The following is a 16,232-nucleotide window of genomic DNA, read 5'->3' as shown; positions in this document are numbered from 1 at the left end:
CCTCGTCCTCAGCAGCAAAGCGCCACAGCCACCGAGTCACCGGGGCGGGTCAATGAACCTTCTTCCTCCAAATGAACTAAAATAGAGTTTTGAAAAAAGTACATCACCTGTCTAAAATCAATCAATGCAGCTCCTCAAGATGTCCCTTCAATACAACAATCCACGAAGCCTTTCGAAGCCCGCGGGACGAAATTGAGAGAATTCCGATGAATGCACCCGTTATTCTCGTGCTGGATGAACATCCGTAGTGCTCGAAGCATGCGCGGACACTAGCGCCAGATATCCTACTAGCGGTGTTGTCGTGAAACTCAACGCCTGCCACGGTCTCGTAACAAGACAGATAGCGCGGGGTTCAACATCCGCGCATAGTTGGGGTCGAGTGACCGTCTGATTTTGATTTTTTTTGACCGCATTTGAAATGCCGCGACGGCCGATGTAGCTCGGCTTTTTATGTGCCACAATAAATTGTGTGATGGTGAAACAAAACCAAGAGCCCGCATGAGGAGATGGAGAGCAGCTACATCGCGATGCAGCATTATAATGTACAAAAAAGTGCAATGACCAGGTTTAAAAAAAAAAAAAATCGGAGAACTTTCAGCAAACTATGCGGCACAGGGCGTACGAAGTAAACAAGCGACAAGGGCATCGCATCAAAGCGAACAACGTGACTGATTCCGGCAGCAACGAACTTGATATGCCTATTTTTCCTGTCTCGTTAGACGAAAGGCGGGGGAAACTTTCGGCGTCTTGAATTTATGCGCCGGTTATTACTGCAGTCTAATAATGCTGGCACAGTAAAAGTAAACGGTTGCTATCATTTGACCGATCAGATCACTCGAAGCTGCATGCTTGTGCAGAAAACGATATATATATATATATATATATATATATATATATATATATATATATATATATATATATATATATATATATATATATATATATATATATAGTAGTACTGCCTAATTACGATTTTCAAAAGAGCACCCAACATGACTGTAAAGGTTACGTGATGACAGGGCAGGCCAACGTGAAGGTTGGGTATTTTCACACCGCTGCCAGCATATCTCTTGAATCTTGAAGATGCAGAATAAAGTTCATATTGAAGTCTGAGATCATTAAAAAAAAAAAGAAAATAGACTCGAGATAAAAATTATCTTTAGTCACTAAACTGCGTAGCAGTGATGAGCAGTAAAATTTGCGTAATAATTGACGATAAGATGATTACCTAACCAGGTTTTATGAAGTAAGCCATTTACATTACTGATTTTAGGGGGAATACGCAGTCGTAAAATCGAAGACAGTCAGTGCTCAAGGCCTAACGTTTTTCTATATACTGTGAACCTGGCATCAATTTTCAGAAATAATACACCGGACTCCAGATCTGCTGCGAAATGGATTGTTTCCGCACTGTAGAAAAAAAATGCGCAAACAAACAAACGAAAATTTTACGGGATTATTTCAAAGCGCGGCCAGAGAGTCAGCATTTCTTGAGTCTAACCGAAAAATAGCGTGCTAGCGTTGCACCAACAGAAATGTCTCGACATTGAAATTGATTACGAGTCGAACAACATCCGGCAGGCCTATTGTGTTTGCAGCGAAAGAAAAGAAATAGGAAAGGAAGAAAAAAAATCGTGAGCCATTCCACTCTGTAAAGGTGGATGACCAGCGGAGCTGTTTAACACACGGCACAGAGGTCACGCAGAATTTTGAACAAAGGTACGAACACATTTATTGTCTTGATCGGTGGGCGTCATGACGAAAGGTCCGCACACACATTTACTTATATACACTTACGTGGACGACTATATATACATATATAGATCCTCTGCATTACGATGACGAGCCCTTGCTGATGATGTTAAGTTTTGCTGATGCAGATCACGAGAGAGAGAGAGAGAGAGAGAGAGAGAGATAGCAAACAGAGGAAAGGCAGGGAGGTCAACCAGACGAGCGTCCGATTTGCTACCCTACACTGGGGGGAAGGGAGGAAGCCTATAGCTATAAACAGCTCTTCGCTGTAAAACGCGTCAAAAAAAAAAGAAAACGCACGAATAGAGGTACAATAAAGAAGGGGCAGAATACGCTTATGAACTTGCCAAAGCGTGTGAAAAAAAATAAAAAAAAGAAGTACGCAATAGAAACAGGTTACTTATGCGGATTAATTAATCTCCTCAAATGCGAAACAAAGTACGTGCAACCGGGCAGGCACATGCCGACAGGACCGAAATCGACAATCGAACGCGGAGACGATTGAAACGGAGGCCACCCACAGCGCCGCGGATATACGCGCGCTTTTAACCGTATACAACGTGGTGAGCAAGAAAACGAAACGCGGCTTCTGTAACTATTCTACAAACACGCGACGAGCTATAGCACTTGCTCCGCGCATCGTTCGTCAACGCTCATCCCATATACGGGAGAGTGAGACAGCATCTTCCGAATACTTCAAATTCGAGCTTGCCTTCTAAACTTGAGTATGCGAAGCTCCATTCACCACAGGCACGAATGCATGCGCACGGAAGCGCAGAAAAAAAAAAAGAAGGAAAAACGGAGAGAGAGAGAGAAGCATCGCGATGCGTCAGCGGCGCTTTGCAAGAGTGCTCGAGACAGTTACCAGTCAAACAATTACTCAACTGTCGCATAAAGAACTGCGCCTCACGTAGTGTCTGTTCACGGACAAAGAACACTCGATCGCAGTTGAAAGATGAAGGCAGTCGTCGATGAAGGGCCGCGTCGAACGCAAATCCACACGAATGCCTCCGCAATAACGAAGTTTCGCTATAACCGGATTTTACTACACAAAGCGTCACGTTGAGCGCAAACAAGGCGTGGCGAGCAAGGCCCGGGAATTGCTTTCGGGAGCGGGTGTTGCGGGGAACAGTGACGGCCATCTTCAAGGATTAAAAAAAATTAATTAGGGGGTTTTACGTGACAAAGCCACGATCTGATTATTAAGCACGCCGTATAGTGGCGGACTCCGGAAGTTTTGACCACCTGGAGTTCTTTAACGAGCACCTAAATCTAGGTACGCGGGTGTTTCCCCATTTCGTCCCCATTGAAGTGCGGCCGCCGTGGCCGGGATTTGACCCCGCGACCTCGTGCTTAGCAGCCCAGCACCATAGCCACTAAGCAACCACGGTGGGTTTGAAGGACTTCTATTCACCTATTCAGCCGCGGATCAAGAACATCGCTGACATATTGATAGCATGAACGTGTAGTGCTTACATTGAGACGTACATACAACATAATGACATATATGACAGTCATATATGTAAGCGGCGATAATTTTGGGGATGTCAGGAGCCTCCCCCCCCCTCCCCTAACTATCCCCCTGGTAACGGGTCTGGTGGCGAGTCGTAAAACTATCTCGAAGAAACGAATGCGAAGCGAAAACCAAAGCGAAACACAGAAACGTACGAGTTGATTTGTCACTAATGTTTGCATTATGTGCATGTGCTTATATTGTTTTCTGTTTACCATGAGCATAAAGTGGCCTGTCTTGTCGGCCGATACCAACGTTTATAGCAAACGCCCCTATCGTCTCCCCGTTTTCAGATATCCGCTTACATTGGCGAAGTTTGCTTGTGACAAATGCAACAAATGCAATTATGCAGCGTTATCACAGATGCGGCGCGATATCTTGCGCAGTCGACCAATAGTGATTTCGGGTGCGATCATTCGCAATTACGGTTCACTGCAACTTCACTTGACAGTCTCAGTTTTCGCAATGAGTTTGTGTGTGGTTGAATATTGAAGCTTTCAAATCAAATACAGAAAATTTCGTAATATTGGAAAACCAGGCACAGATCAACATAAGTGAGCTGCCCTCTAAGGAAAAAAGAAATAAGAATCGAAGCAACAATATTTGAAATAAATTGAGATAAAAAAAATCCGCTGACAGCATGACATAACATAATTGATTAGGAAATTCAAAGTTATCGAGCATATATATATATATATATATATATATATATATATATATATATATATATATATATATATATATATATATATATATATATATATATATATATATATATATATATCGACACGTTACACTACACTACAATAAAACGTCCCGAGGCATAGGTCCTCAGAACAATGGTGGCAAAAATGTCAAAGCTTTTCCGATAGGGGTAGTTTGACAACGTACCCCACTTCACCCCCCCCCCCCTTTAAACATATTTGCATATTTTTTTTTTCTTCTTGTAGATTCTAATAGTCATTAATGCGCCACCTATTGGATCACGTTTTAGTACTTGAAACGTTCGAATGTCAAATTCTGACATTCCCACAACCTTGATGAACAGTTAAACCGATGAACTCAATGAATCGGCCCATTTCTGCGAACTAAATATTTCCTTCCATTTCCCGGGAAAAGCAATGTCAACATACTGCCGATTCTGCGGCCAATAGTGGTCGGAGAAAGACCGTCGTTAAAATAATCTAGACATATGTTTCGTGCGGAGAAAATTCTTTGTTGAAGTTTCACGTGGGTGCTCAAGAAGCCCGCTAGTTGAGCTCCCTCTTTTAGAATACGTGACAACTGCAGCTGCTGACTTGCAAAACACGTTTCACAAAGTACTCATTGCAGCTCGCGCGGCTGTACCCGAATTATATATATATATATATATATATATATAAGAAGCACAGTCGAACTCGGTTATAACGAAAAGGCTTATGTGCTGCGAATGGTCTGATATTTCAGGTAATTCGATATACCAAAACTCGCCTATAACGAACTTAAACGAACTTTTGCGTTACGTTCGTTATATATGCAGCTTTGTTATCTCTAGCGAAGGAGACAATCAAGGAAGGACGTGTAGTAATCGCAAACAAAACTGCGCTTAGTAAGCAGTAATCTTTGCCTGTGTACACAACGGTTTCTCGGCATCACTAAGTGTGGCGTTGGCGGGTGTACAAGACAGTGTAGACATGATCCAATCTACCCTTTCTCCAGTGTCGGTACGCTGCACTGGTGTCGCACAGAAACCAGAGACAGTGCATTCTGAAGCGTAGAGTTTCTCTCTCTAATACCTAGAGGGAAATCTGGCGCCACCGTCTATGGGAGTTTCTTAGGGGGCGTCATTCCGTCATGGGAATGACGGTATATGTGTCTGCGAGGCTCGTGTTGGCTGGTGTTGTAAGAGGCTTCGTCTGAAACGTGAATATGGCTACACAAATAGCGCGTTCTTAAAGAATAATCTTCATAAGATGCTTCCATTCGCGCATATTACATCTACCAGTGAAGTTTATTCACCTACAATGCATAACCAAGCGCAGAAAAGCAATAACAGACGACAAACTGTTCCAAAGCGAGCATGAATCTTGTCGTCTGCCCTCCAACTTTAGTGGCCGGCTGATTATTTTTACGGTTCATATAATTGTACATGCAATAACAAGTTCTCGTAGTTAAACAAAACATGTTTTTGTGTAATAACAAAGCTAAAACTGCTTTTTACGTGCAGTTTTAGTAGAAAATGAACCATTGTGACAGAGGGAACGGTGCTTGCCTGTCTCTCCGAGAACGATGCCAATCCGAAGTCACAATATACCGGCATTCCCATGCATACCACAGCGCAGCAGCGCCAGATTTGTGATATGGTGAGGAAACTCTATGTTCTGAAGCGTCGAGCGAAGCCCCACTTCGTATTCGAGCGCTCCACGGTGCATGCTGGCAGCGCACGCCGACAGTTCGGTTATGTCCAATTCGTTATACATAGTATGCACGTGACGTCACATCCGCTGCTTCCGCTACCTTCCGCCATCTTGGGGTACCTCATAGAGTTCCTCACTATAACATCTAGAGGGAAATCTGGCGCCACCATCTATGGGAGTTTCTTAAGAGGGCACCGTGCCCTCATGGGAATGACGGTATATGTGTCTGCGAGGCTCGTGTTGGCTGATGTTGCAAGAGGCTTCGTCTAAAACGGGGATATGGCTACACAAATAAGGCATTCTCAAAGTAAAATCTGCATAAAATATTTCCATTCACGCATATTACATCTTTACTCACCTACAATGCATGACCAAGCGGAGAAAAGCAAGAACAGACGACCAACTGTCTCAAAGCGAGCGCGAACCTTGTCGTCTGTCCTCCAACTTTAGCGGCCCGCTGATACATTTTACGTAACAGATAGTCGTACACGCAATAACAAGTTCTCATAGTTAAACAAAACATGTTCTCGCGTAATAATAAAGCTAAAACAGCTTTTCACATGCTGTTTTAGTAGAAAATGGATCATTGTGACAGGCGGAACGGTACTTGCCAAGCGCGTCTTCAAGGTGTCCTGTTTCTCCGAGAACGATGCCAATCCGAAGTCACAATATACCGGCATTCCCATGCATACCACAGCGCAGCAGCGCCAGATTTCCCTCTAGGTAATGTAGTGACAAACTCTATGGGGTACCTTATCAACAGGCGCGCGCATAGGCGCATAGGTTCCCCAACATGGCGCTGCCGTAAACCGGAAGTCGCGGAGTATCGTCGAATGACGTACGTGCATACTATGCATAAGAGAGTTCACATTACACGAATACCGCCCGGCAAGTTGCGTGTGTTCGGCGCAGAGGATAACATTCGCTTTTCCCGGCTTCGTTACATCCGGGTTCAAATATACACGCGTGTTTCGAACGTGACGTCCCATCTTGTGCCGAACCGCGTTGCATTATCTGCAGCGACAACTGAAAACGATGAACATGCGATTGCGAGGAAACCGGAATGGACGCGGTACAACTGCACACGCCCGGGCCGTGCACGAGCTCGACCTTAACCACGTAAGAGTTAATCAGTCAACGACTGACAACACGAGAAAGTGGCAACGTCGCGTTCTTCGAAGCACACGCAAAAAAAAAAAAAAAGTGAGGGCGCGTGGTTGTCTCCGGGCCTCACATTCAAATCAAATTTCGAATCCCCGACTGTTTAGGAGTATTTAAAGTACCGATACAGTTTCATCACCCCGCGGAGCCGTCTCCTTTCAACTAGAGATAATGAGATCATGAAAAGCTTGCAAACACTAATTTATGTGAAGTGTATACGCGGATGACTTTGGAGATGGAAGCGAACGGTCCTTGTTGAGACGCAGCTGCGTTTGCGGATGAGATATTTCACAGCACAATTTGCAAAGAAAAGAACGAAAAAAAAGGGGGAGGGAGACTCGGCAAGAAAAGAAGAGATGGAGAGGGGGGAGTCGACCGGCGATTCAAAGAGCGACCACATCAAGAGCCGGAGATCAAACGTCAGAATCATCCGCTCCATACTGTATACAAAATAGAGTCGAGACGTGATCCATAATATACACACAATAACCGCGCGCACGGAAACGAGCCCGCAACAAGAACACCTGCCGATACTGAATATACCGGGCGACAAGATCGTTGCAAGAACACAGGTGGGAAAAAAAAAAACAAATACGCGACTTTCCGGCGGACGATGTTTTGTGATTGTCCGTGGTTTATCCTTTCATTATTCGTTTTATTTTGCCAAGAGGCAGCAAGGCGTTGCGTACAATCGCGTACGCACTCGGTAGTGCCGAACAAAGAAACGCTACGGGGCGTCAGTATATATGAAGTTCTCCCTCTGAAAGAAGCGCGAAGTTGCAATTTTGTTTGTTTTCGAACGAGGTCGCGGGATCAAATCCCCTCCGCGGCGGCTGCATTGCAGGAACGCCCGTGTACCGCGCATTGGGTGCCCCTTTTAGAGAGCCCCAGGTGGTCGAACTTAATCTGGAGTAGTCCACTACGGCGTGCCTCATAATCAGATCGTTTTGTAGCGTAAAACGCCAGTATTTAATACAAAAAAAAAAATATAAAATTAGGTTGTTGTTTTCGAACCAGGTTTCGTGGGAATTCAGTTGTGAGCCAACGCACCATGCAGCTACAGGGGCCACGCGGAAAGCAAGGGGAGACCAGGATCGACACGAACCTGTCCAGAATTTAAAGCTCGATGGCCCAAAGCAGCCAAGTTTCGGTAAACGCTTCCGACTAAAGAAGAACCGTCTAGTTCCTTCGGTCATCCCGGATCTCGCTAACCAATATAAATAGTAAAGAACAGCGCAGCCCCACTAAACAGGACTAATAAATATGTTACCGGATGTTACGTGCAAAAACCACGATCTGATTATGAGGCACGCCATAGTGGCGCACTCCCGATTAACTTCGACAACACTTGGGTATCTTTAACGTGCACCTAATTTCGCCCCCATCGGAATGGGGCCACCACCACGGCGGGGATCTGATCCCGCGACTTCGTGCTTAGTAACTGAACAGGACTAGACAGACACAAATCGAAATCGCGGCCCCCGAGTCTCGAAAGCCGATTGTTGCGCGACGCCGTTCCGATCGACAGGCAATCGCGGCGCCCGTTTCCCGAAGCCTACCTCTCAACTTGAGGTTGCACCCGTATTCCCTTTCTTTCGTGTTTTATTTTTTTTTTCAGAGCGTTCGCAATAAACACGAAGCAGCGATATCGGTCGCTTTCAAATAAACGCCGGGGGAAACAGGCCGCAATCGTGTCGGGTTCCTGTCGTTTCTCGAAACTCCTAACGCCGCCGCCCGCCTTCACCATCGCCGGAGGTAAGCGCTTCCAAACCTCACCGTCGCGGCTCGTCTCGTCTCCCGACGATGGGGCCGGTCCTTTCAAAACACGGCAGCCAGTCAGTCCACCCGTGTTTACGCTTTCTTCGTTTATTATCTCTTTTTTTTTCGCCCTTGCTGGAGACGTTCGAAACGATATAGCCGAACGGTGTGAAGAGAACGCGCCGACGTCTCGGCAACGGAAAGTCTGCGGAGGAAAAGCGCCGATACCGGGAACCGCGATCGGCGCCTGCCACACGGGAGTGTGCGCCGCTGCGTTTTCTCCAGCGCTACACGCACTTGTGTCGCTTCAACCAGTTGTCTCGTCGCCTCGCTCGGTGGGTACGCCGCCGAAGGCGATCGGAAAACGTAACGCGACGCGACGGATAGCCGGGTCCGTGGCTCGGTTTCGCCGCCGCCGCCGACGAGAGTTCGAGTGCGACCGTGTGCGTGCGTGCGTGCGTGAGTGTGTCGGGCGAGAGGGGGAGAGAGAGCGCGCGAGCGCGCGCGCGTTGCACAGCGCCGTCGCCGTCGTCGAGCTCGAACCCGAGCGGGTGCCGAAGAAAGGGAGGCTGGCGAAGACTCCGCGGTCTCGCCGCGACCCGGGGGCCGCCGTCGGCTCGCGTGCGGACCGTAACTCCGGGCGGCGGGTGGCCGAGGCAGACTCCGGGCTCGCCGGCAAGCTCACTCACCTCTGGCCCCGGCGGCGCGAGAGTCCAGGTCAGGGCGGTCCTGGCTCGGAGCGCAGGCGGTCGGACGCCATCGCTGGCACGGGTTCCCCCCGCTCCTCACCCTGACAGCTCGGTCGCCATGGCAACGCCCGCGAGAGAGCACAAAAAACTGCGACGACGACGGCGGCACCTTCCTTTCTCGCGGGCTCACGCGAGAACAGCTGCCGCCGCTAACGCCACCGCGCGGCGTCGACGCTGACGCTAGCGCCGCCGCCGCCACAACTTTCTTCGACCAGCGCCTTGTCCTTCAGCTGCTTCCCTTCTGTCGATCCCTGGTTTCCACCGACGTCGTGAGAGGTCGCTGAGCCTCGCTACAGAACAGTGTTTCCAGACCGAGCCGCGGCCCGAGCCTTGAGCTCGGGGCTGTCAGCCGTGCTGGCTTCCGCGTGCGCGTAGGCGACGTATCGTTTGTCCGGTGAATGCGCCGTGCGTGAAAAGCGCTGTGGATTGGTTTTAATACTCCCGAGCCGGGCATTATGCGGGTGAACGTTTGCATTTTTTACTGCTGAAGCTATAGCGAACTGGGGATGTGAGCTACTTCTACGAAATCCCTCAAGCGTCGAATCCCCATTCAAGCTCGCGTGCTTCGAGACAGCAACCGCAACGGGAAACGGCTCCTTTGAGTTTCATTTTTGAATACATATTGTCACTGTCGACCTTGTTATTGCTCAATGTATGTCTTTCAATTTCGGATAAAAAGATAACATTAAAAATTGGGATCCGCGATGCTCTCGTCGACAGATGCTGCAGTCGAGAGGCATCAACAAAACATGTGCTCTTTTCAAGCAGCGACCTTTCCAAGCAGATTCAGGTAGGCTGTCGTGGCGCGAAGTTAGAAGTTGTCTACTGTTATCCTCGTCACAGTATATGCGAAGCTTCAAACCTGCGGTAAGATTTTCTGTGTAATGTCAGAAGCAGTATAATAGAATAAACAATATGTATTAATAGAAAGGTATACAAAGGCAGAGAGGGTGGATTGAACTTGTGCGCTTTCATCCACAACTCTGCGCTGGCGAGGAGGCGACGGGGAGCGGGAAAAGGATAGAGGGTCAGAATGACACGAACGCGGGGTACGAGCATGGGTCAATACACCAGCATTCTCAAAGCGTTAAGTTCAGTCTGCGCGGTGTGCAGAGATTGCAGCAAGGCCAGCATTGTTATGGCAAAACGGCTCGGGCGGTGCCAAGGTGCTCAAATGAAATTTAAAGCAATGCACCAATACAGCATTCCGCCTTTGTACTGCCTTTCAAATGCTTGTCAACCCATCTCCTGTACAAAAACATAGTACAAAATCTTTTATCGCTTCATCCTGTACTTTCATTCCGCAGTATCGTCATGAGCATATACAATCGAATACACATTATGCAATACATAATTTTGCCTCATTGAATAGGAATGTATATGTGCACCCGTTCCCGCAGTCGTCTGTGCTACACCAGGTCAAATCTTCATGTCGAAATTTTCGCAATGGACGCTAAACTAAATGTGGTCCATATTTTTTTTTTTTTTTTTTTTTTCTACCAGCCAAGTTAAGACAAGTGTTCCCTGTACAGCAGTGTAGAAAGCACTGCTCCACCACGCCCTGTAAAGGGTGCACCGTTGCCCACAGTCGTGTACTGCGGCAAAACCTACGACGCCAGGCAAAACCTACGACAAAACGGAAGTAACTGCGGTAGGCTGACGGAGCCGCACCAAAAGCGATCGCGAATCCGGAAGCTCGGCCGGATTGCGCACAAAACTACTCGGAAAACCGCTCAGTGTCGAAATCGGGGCCTCCCACGCTCCTTACGAGGCGCTCCCAGCGTTCCGAAAGGCCAGCTTTAGCGAGATAGGAAATACGTTAAAAAAACAGAGCGAAAAAAAGAGGTGGGGATTTAGAAAGACAGGACGCAGGGGATAAGGAAGGCAGCGCGACATAAGACCGCACGCGGAGAAACGAGAAAGTAACCCACGCGCCGCGCACCAGCTTCGTCCTCGCCAGACGCTTCGGGAAAGATTACAAACAACGCTAAGAGGTCGCTTTACGTCTCGTTTGACAGACGGGAAGCGCGGCCTTGTCATTGTGACGTAGCCGCAGCTGCGCCTGTCAAAGGCGCGGGGCCAAGCTGCGTATCGCGCCGCCGGTTGCGGGCGCCGCCCACTGCGACCTCGGCGTTCCAACTGCGGCGGCTCACCGGGATCACTGCCCGGGGCTCGTCGAGGTGGCGCCACTTGCCAACGCGCGACGGACGGCGCGAACCGCAGGTTTCGAACTTTCTCGCGTGTGTTTCTCACGCTGAGTTCGCGCAATGTTTTCGTCTCTCGGTTTCGTTCCTCGACGTGAATCGTGGGTTGAGAGCCCGTTACCGAACGTTTCAATCGTATGGGCTTAGTATGGTGGGTGCGTCTGTTGTATGCATGCGCGTGGTTAACACGTGCAAAGTGGCAGCCTCAATTTATCAACTGTGTTCTAGGATAGCCAGTTTGCGTATTTATCTACCGTAATTATTCTATGGTTGCCACGTGGCCGGTTTTTGCACCTTGACAGCCGGTTTTCTCCCTCACTGTGCTGGCTGCAGGTTCGACGACTCCCCCCACCCACACCCCTTACCGGCACGCCACTAACCAGTTTTCCGATTCTCCAGCGCGTGTATCGCAATATCTATGTCGGGCGTGTTCAAATTGTTACGCGAACGATGGATTGAACACTACGGACTATTGACAAAAATAACTGCAGCGCTGGCCAGTTAAGCTGACAGCTCGAGACGCAGGAGGAGTTTGCCTTCGTCGGGGCGCCTGCGCGCATTGTCCGAAAGAAACACGCAATATTCATGTACCAATAAACAACAGCCAAGTTGTCGCAAGCGGACTAATTCCCAATTCCTTAAACTGTCCACTGTCCTGAAACAGTCGTTCTATCCGAGGTTGCGAGATTTAGCAGTCCATCCTATAACTTATATCTTCACTTTTATTTTTTATAATTTCCTTTCTCCTACGAGTCCTAGCACAACTTCTGCTTCTATCTGACACGCGTTCTCCGCGTCCACCCACCGCTGGAGCTTCTCGCCTCAACTGGTGCGAGCAGTTTGGGCAGCGAGGCCCATTAAATGGACGCACGTTGCCCGTTTTGCAACCCTCACACATCCCTGGGCTATAAAAACGACGCGCAGTGCGCTGTTGGTTTTGCCTGCTGGTCTTTCTGAAAGTTTTAAATGCCCGTGAAATAATAAATTTCGATCATACAAAGTTTGTACAAGACGTATCGTCGTCACATTATATTTACTTTTGCGCGCAGTACTCATCGCGAGAAGCTCGCTTGTTCCTCCTTCTCTGACATGACACTCCGATAAAGCAGCTCGCACAGGAATGGGTGCGCCGCATCGACAAAGTACAGGAAAGAGACGAATGCGCAAAGATAGCAGTACAACTCACCCCCCCCCCCCCTCCTCCCCTCCGCCTGTCAAGCGGAATAAACATGTTTTCCTGTCTCATTGGCTTCCATTCCGGGTAACAGACAAGCACCGTGTAGCAGAGGGAGCAGAGGACCCTATAGGAAAAAAACGGGATGAATAGAGGACTTCAACTGCAATAAGGTCGTCAGCTAGAAACATGCTGCATATTAGATTTACTGATAGCTGCTAGCTCAACGCTTCACAACGTTTTCTGCTGTACCAGACGTACTAAAATTTCGAAATTTGTCGTGCCATAACTACCCACTGGTTAGTGGGGGACGCCGTACATAGCGGAGGGCTTCGAAGTAATTTTAACCGCCTGGGATTATTTAAAACGACACTAAAGAGGGAATGATATTGATCTGCTACAATTAGAAGACTGTGGTGTTTTAGCAATGACGCCTCCCTACCATTCGACAGGCGGACAATCGTCGAATGGCAGGAATTTTCGAGTGTATATATAATTGTCTGCCATGCCTCTGCACAACACCCTCCTACTGTCTATGATCATTCTATCGAGCCATCACAACTTCGTGTTCACGTGATTAACTGATGCAACATGGCGCCGGTACTGTGCAATCTTATAACCATTAGCTGTGCCCTCAACTCGCACCACTTAATACTGCAACTGAGTGGCGGTAATGCAATAATTTTAATACGGCCCGCATATCTTTCGACAATTATCCATCGACATCACTTTATTACGACCACTTTTATACACAGAAATGCGGCAGAGAGCAGTGCGCAAACCAGTGCACTCCCCGTAACTGTCCCTGTCACGTGCCTCTGTACGTCACAGCGCTCCGCTACCTGCCCCGTCGCCCTCAGCCAGACTACGCCGAATAACGTTTAGATCTCTATAATATCTGTGCAATATGATATATTAAAACACTTAAGAGGGCACATATCCTGCACTGGAATCAGTATCAATCATCCCAAGCGTTCCCATTGCCTCCGAGATCGGCCCGTCTCATAACTTGCAGACTCCTTGAATTTTGGCACTGTTGAGTAATCTGTACAATACTAACGCATTCAAGATTATGTAGAAGCCATCGAAGAAGCCTAGCCAGGTAAGCGAGTAGTTTACTTGTATGTGGGCAGGCGACATTAACGAAGTGCTTCTCGAAGTGCTTATTACCAGCAACAGTTGAATATGACTACTGACGTTCCGCTTCTCGGAGCTGAGCGCTGAACTCCCTCACCCGGTACAGTCGTTGTTGCCACGCCACACTCCCCTTGGCAGCGTAACGTTGTCGAGCCTTTTGAGCTCGCACACGACGTCCTTCTGCCTATATTTCTTCGCTGGGGATCTGTTTTTGGCGGCATATTTAATGCCCTGCGGAACGCCGCCGCCAATGGGCTAGGGGAAGCGGACCAATCAGACACGTCGGCGCCTCTGCCTATATTCCTTCGCTGGGGATCAGTTTTTGGCGGCATATTTAGTGCCCTGCGGAACGCCGTCGCCACTGAGCTAGGGGAAGCGGACCAATCGGAAAAGCCGGCGCCATCATAGGCGCCACTATCTCTACTTAGTGACACCGATTTCACGTCAGCGCCTCCCGGACATCTCAAACACGCCGGCGCAACCCTAATTTCCCGGCTACACAGTGTCACTTTGCTGGTTCCGCGTCCATCGAGGCCCTCTCCCACGGAGCAAGAATTATTGAGGAGGCGAAACAGCGCTTGCTCGGGCGTCTCAATGAAGTCACGGCGTCGGCTACGGCGCCCACGCGCCCTCTGTCGTGAGTCGGCATCGCCGAGAACGCAAAACGCTCGCGGCGCGCTCTCCGAAGAGGCACTATATGAGTCGATATGGCGATTTTTGTGCGTCATGTCCATAGAAGAACATGTACACGCAGTTTTCGCCACAGCACGACAGGTGACGCGTCGGGCGTGCTGCCACTATTTCCTCCTCGCCCGACCGTGACATTATCGGGCCGCCGGCTCGCGCTGCCCAACCTTAGAAGATTCCTCTCCTCAAATACTTTTTTCGTCGTGCCCTCTCCATCTCTGCGCACACCTCGAGTCTTGGCTTGAAGTAACTCGTTTAGATACTGAGAACCTGTCACCGTAGGCAGAGAAAGCTGTTTGCTTTAAGATTACCCATTAATGCAGTTTATTTATTTAGTTAGTTAGTCACAATACCTTTAATGCCAGAGGCATTGCAGAGGGGAGTGGTTATGAAGAGATACGAAACGGTTTCAAAAGTTCGATAGGTTACAATGTAAAAAAGAACAATAATTGTTGCTAAATATACAATGTTAGCTAAATTACTAACTCTGGTGAACAGGTAAGGCAATAACTAGAAAGCAAGCAAGGGGTCGCGATCGCACTATAGCTGCTATTTATACGGTATTAGCTAATGCTTGCTTAAAAGGCATTGTTATCAGCAATAGTATTAATGCCCGCAGGAAGGTGGTTCTATTCTCGAGATGTGCGTGGAACAAACGACTGAAAAAGACTTCTGGTGCAACATGACACAATCCCTGCCTTGTGATAATGATCAATGAAACAAGAAACATTCAGTGGTTGAGGAATGTGATCATTTCGCAGTACAGAATGATGGTAGAACTTTTAACACAAAGCTAAACGGGGGGATATTTTGCCGCGAGATGCTAATAACGGATAAGTCGAGGTGACTTTTCCTAACGCTTATGCCTGATGTTCTATTATAGTTAGAAAGAATGAATGAGGTGAAAGGACACCGCTTTGATTCAGCGCAGAATGCCCTATCACCTCCCCGTGAAGGTGGAAAGCGAATCTATTGCACACTTAGAGAGCTTGATGGTGCACGAGATGAGACAGACGAAAAAGAAAGAGTCATTCCACTCTGCGAATGTGGATCACCAGCGAAGCTGCTTAGCACACGACACAGAGGTGACACAGAATTTTGAACAAAGGTCTTGTTCACTGGTCATCGTGACGAAAGGTACGCGCACACACTTATTGTCAATGGAGTGGACGACGGGACCGCCGCCCCGAGGAGGCGGTGTAATCTAGACACGCGTGACGTTTCGGCGGGACTGGCACCGCGGTAGAGCGGAAGGGAAGGAAATTAGATACGCAAGCGCTTGGAACGCCGACAAAGAGAGGGCGGTGCGAACGTGGACATGGTCGACGCGTGTTGGCCGTTTGGGCTACGATCTGATCGTTGTAAAGTGGGCATCGACATTTGCTGCCCGTTTGACAACCGGCCAGACGCCTTCTACGAATCCCACGACGGTAAGATTTTGAAGTTACAACCTGTGCGTCAACACCTCGCACAACGGCATCATCGAGTGTCCGTCGACGCCATCCTCGTTGGTCCAGTGGGATTCTTGGACCCGAAGAATGGCACCATCATGCGGAATCTTTGCTCATGGTTTTATCTTAAGCTCTTCAAAAAATTGGTAGTGAGTGAAGTTATCTCTGCATCCCGTGAGATTTACCATCATCACGTGGCACATCATTAGCCCTATGGATACCACAACTTGGAATATGCTGACACTTGTGT

General features: G+C 48.3%; 1 protein-coding gene across 2 annotated transcripts in view; it reads right to left on the bottom strand.

Moving 5' to 3' along the window:
• LOC126528178 (uncharacterized) overlaps window positions 1-9,354 on the bottom strand; it is a 151,039-nt gene extending 141,685 nt beyond the window's left edge. For both annotated transcript variants that reach the window (XM_050176056.2, XM_055069177.1), the window contains exon 1: window positions 9,270-9,354. The gene's annotated coding sequence lies outside the window, so the exon portion shown is untranslated. The remainder of the gene's footprint in view (window positions 1-9,269) is intronic.
• Between the last annotated feature and the right edge of the window lie 6,878 nt (window positions 9,355-16,232).

This window comes from Dermacentor andersoni, chromosome 9 (genome assembly GCF_023375885.2).
Source record: "Dermacentor andersoni chromosome 9, qqDerAnde1_hic_scaffold, whole genome shotgun sequence".
Classification (NCBI taxonomy): Eukaryota; Metazoa; Arthropoda; class Arachnida; order Ixodida; family Ixodidae; genus Dermacentor; species Dermacentor andersoni.
This window is presented reverse-complemented; position numbering and strand designations above follow the sequence as displayed.